The sequence below is a fragment of the Eptesicus fuscus genome, chromosome 8 (assembly GCF_027574615.1).
Source record: "Eptesicus fuscus isolate TK198812 chromosome 8, DD_ASM_mEF_20220401, whole genome shotgun sequence".
In the NCBI taxonomy this organism is placed as follows: domain Eukaryota; kingdom Metazoa; phylum Chordata; class Mammalia; order Chiroptera; family Vespertilionidae; genus Eptesicus; species Eptesicus fuscus.
The window spans coordinates 1,847,044-1,851,168 of record NC_072480.1 but is presented as its reverse complement, the minus strand read 5'-3'; the positions used below and the strand labels follow the sequence as shown (position 1 = coordinate 1,851,168).

At 37.9% G+C, this 4,125-nt stretch overlaps 1 pseudogene; it reads right to left on the bottom strand.

Annotated features, from left to right (window-relative positions):
* Nucleotides 1-463: 463 nt before the first annotated feature.
* LOC103302197 (mitochondrial nicotinamide adenine dinucleotide transporter SLC25A51-like) lies at nt 464-1,361 on the bottom strand (annotated as a pseudogene).
* Between the last annotated feature and the right edge of the window lie 2,764 nt (nt 1,362-4,125).

Here is a 4,125-nt window from a genome sequence, read left to right as displayed (position 1 = left end):
CCATGACACCCCAGAACAGTAGAAAATGATTGCTGTGGTTAACCGTTATTTGGTTACTGGTAATGGCAGGGCCCCCAGAGATGTGTCCCCCACTGCGTTCCGCTGCTCCCTGCTCTGCCGGCAGAAGTGAGGGCAAAGATCCCGGCTTAACCGGAAGTCCCAGAACTAGACGCACTGTGCCAGACTTCTGTTGTTTTGGCCTACAGACCTCCGGCACAGAGTATCTAATAGGGGAGGATGAAACATTTGCGACTAGAGTCTTGGAGTTAGAGTCTAACTCCAAGACTCCAAGACTCTAGTCACAAATGTTTCATCCTCAGGAGCAGCAAATGTTTCATCCTCAGCATGTGGCCGCTTCAGCGGCCGCGTGTCATCAGAAATGGCTACGCGTGTCAGTGCTGACACGCGTGTCATAGGTTCTCCATCACTGGTTTAGTCAGTTGGTAAGTGACAATTATTTCTTTCATGTAACCTTTAACAGAAATTCATAAGTTTCATTGATTATGCCCCAAAAGATGAGTGACCCATGGTAATTCAAATGGGCACCTCTGAAAAGATTTGTAAGTCTCCTGTCCAGTTCTAATCAGATTATTTTTAAAACCATAGGAAAAGACTGAAATTCCCCTTCAATCTGAAATTGCATGCAAGTTTTTACAACATTAACTGGAAAAAACAAGATTCCCAACATGGAACCCAATAGACCTCCACAGATAAAAATCATTGATCAATGAGTAGTTGCAGTAGGCAGATGCTGCTTAATGAGATGCTCAAGACCAAAAACAAAACAAAACAAAAAGACATTGCTAATCCCATTATGGAAAAGATCAGGTATCAAGACTCAACAATACTCTCCAATTCCATGTCGTTGCAGTCCCTTGAAAACCTGATAAAAGTGTTTGTAAATTTGTTATGATGCTTGTGGTCTTGAAGCAATGTTTGAACTCTTTCCAATGGAGTGAAAATTGCTTCTGTTGTCCCTGCAAGTAATGCTGCCATGCTATGGGTTGCAAACTCTGGGTTACTGATATGCTGATGGAGAAGGCAAGATAAAACCTCATACAGACTAAATGTAAGTGCCAGTGTAGTTGTTTTCTGCATTAATGGGGGAAGGATTCTGCCATACAAGTTTTGAAATACATCCATTCTAAACTGAAGCACTACATCCCTGGTTTTGATTACATACAGCTGTTGCCAAAAGAGGACCTTCTGAATGGAAATGTGATCACTATATTGTTGAAAGTTACATAGCATCCATACAAATGATGTTTCATTTCACCAAAATCTGTAATACAAAGTGATATATTTTATGTTGAAGATGTTATGATGGACAAACTCTTTTCATGAACTTCTGAATCCATCATGTGGCTTAAGGTCTGTCTTCATGAAGGATTTTTTTTAACCCTTAGTTGTGGAGAATTATGACTGGATACTACTGAGGGCCAAAGTCTGCCCTGTAACACCATCTGGACCAGGTGTTTTGAAGAATGCTAGTTTTTTAGTAACATTCTCAATATTTTTCCATTGTTAATGGTCTGGTAGGTTCGCTCTTCTAGAGTCAATTTTGATAACTGAATTTCCTGCTTCTCTCACTCACCAGTTCGGTGTCGGGGTCCATGCAGGTGAGTCAGTGAGAAATCCCTCTCAGGCAGGCACAGACCTTTTCTGACTGCAGTTCTCTTTTCTCATTTAAATGCCAAAGAGGTCATGATAGGTGTTTAGTCAGCAACATGGTGACCAATAGGATGGGAGTGAGGGAGAGAGTGTGAGTGAGCAAGGGAGTGAGAGGGGAGTATGCAGATGTGCCTGGTGCATGTGTGTGTGTGTGTGTGTGTGTGTGTGTGTGTGTGTGTGTGTGAGATAAATCTTGCAGGAGTCTCAGGGGCTGATGGATCAGCCCCAGCTACTGTGCTACCGACACTTCCCAGGTAGAAAAAATCACCCAATCAGAGCAGCAATTGGGAAAAAAATTAAAAAGCAGGAGGAAAGTTTAAGGGAGCTTTGTAACAACATGAAATTAAGCAACATCCACATAGTAGGGCTCCCAGAAGGAGAAGAAGCTGAATAAGGAATAGAAAGCCTGTTTAAAGAGATGACAGAAAAATTCCCTAACTTGGGGAAGAAAAAAGTCATACAAGTCCAGGAGGCACAGAGAGTCTCAAACAAGATGAACCCAAAAGACCCACTTCAAGACACATCATAATTAAAATGGCAAAAGTTAAAGACAAAGAAAGAATCTTAAAGACTGGAAGAGAAAGAAACAAAATTACCTACATCCCTTATATTATTAGATTATCCACTGATTTCTCAACAGAAAAACATCAGGCCAGAATGAAAAGCAAGAGAATTAATACACGAATACTCTATCCATCAAGGCTATCATTCAAAATTAAAGGTGAAATCAGGAGCTTTGAAGACAAAAAAAGGCTAAAGGAGTTTGTTACTATCAAACCAGCAATGTAAGAAATCCTAACGGGACAGTTGTAAGAAGAAAAAATAGAAAGAGAAGGAGGAATACAGGCATTAAAAAAATGGCAACAGACAAGTACATATCAATGAATTAAATGTTCTTATTAAAAGATATAAAGTTAGTTAAATGGAGAAGAAAACATAACCCATATATATGCTGTCTACAAGAGACCCACCTCAGAACAAAGTACTCACACAGACTGAAAGTGAAGAAATGGGGGGGGGGGGAGGGGGGGGGATTTTCAGGCAAATAGAAATGAAAAAAAGCTGGGGTAGCAATACTTATACCTGATAAAATAGACCTCAAAGTGAAGGCCATAACAAGAGATAAGGAAAGCCACTTAATAATGGTAAAGGGATCTATATAACAAAAGGATATAACTCTGGTAAACATATATGCACCCAACACAGAAATAATCTCATATATAAAAAACATTGGAGGATATCAAGGGAGAGATAGACAGCAATACAATCATAGTAGGGAACTTCAATACCCCACTTTCATCACTTGATAAATCTTCAGGAAAAAAAATTGACAAGAAAACAGCAATCCTAAATGACACACTAGATCAAATGAAACTAATAGACATCTTCAGAACATTTCACCCCAAATCTACGGAATATACATTCTTCTCAAGTGCACATGAGACATTTTCAAAGAGAGACCACATGTTAAGTCACAATCTAAGTCTCCACAAAGTCAAGAAAATTGAAATTATATCAAGCATATTCTTAGATCACTATGACATGAAATTAGAAATCAGTTACAGTAAAAATGCTCAAAAACAATCAAATACATGGAAGCCAAATAGCATGCTATTAAACAATGAATGAATTACCAAACAGATCAAAGAAGAAATAGAAAATATCCTGAAAAGAAATGAAAATGAACACACAACAATCCAAAATCTATGGGACACAGTGAAAGCAGTCCTGAGAGGGAAGTTCATAGCCCTACAGGCCTACCTCAAAAAATAAGAAAAAATGGTAATAAGTAATTTAGCACTACAACTTAAAGAATTAGTAAGGAATCAACAAAAATAGCCCAGAGTAAATAGAAGGAAGGAAATAATAAAAATCAGAGCAGAAATAAATGACATAGAGGCCAAGAAATCAATAAAAAACATTAGTACAAAAGATTTGGTCCTTTGAAAGGATAAACACAATAGATGATCCCACAGCCAGTCTCAGCAAGAAACAAAGAGGACCAAAATAAATAAAATCAGAAATGAAAGAGGTGAAGTAACAACTGACCCCACAGAAATACAAAGGATCCTTAAAAAAATACTACAAACAACCCTATTCCAACAAACTGGAAAATCTTGGCAAAATGGAGATATTCCTAGAAAAAATACACTCTTCTAAAACTTAATCAGGAGGAATCAGAAAACCTGAATAGGCCGATAACTAGTGATGAAATTGAAGCAGTAATAATAATAATAATAATAATAACAACAATAATAACAAAACCTTTCAGAAAACAAAAGCCCTTGTCTGGATGGTTTCACAGGGGAGTTTTATCAAACATATAAAGAACATCTACCCCCTCAAACCATTAAAAAAATTCAAGAGGAATGAACACTTCCAAGCTCTTTCTATGAGGCCAGCATTACCCTAATCCAAAATCAGTTAAAGACACGACAAAGAAAGATAATTACA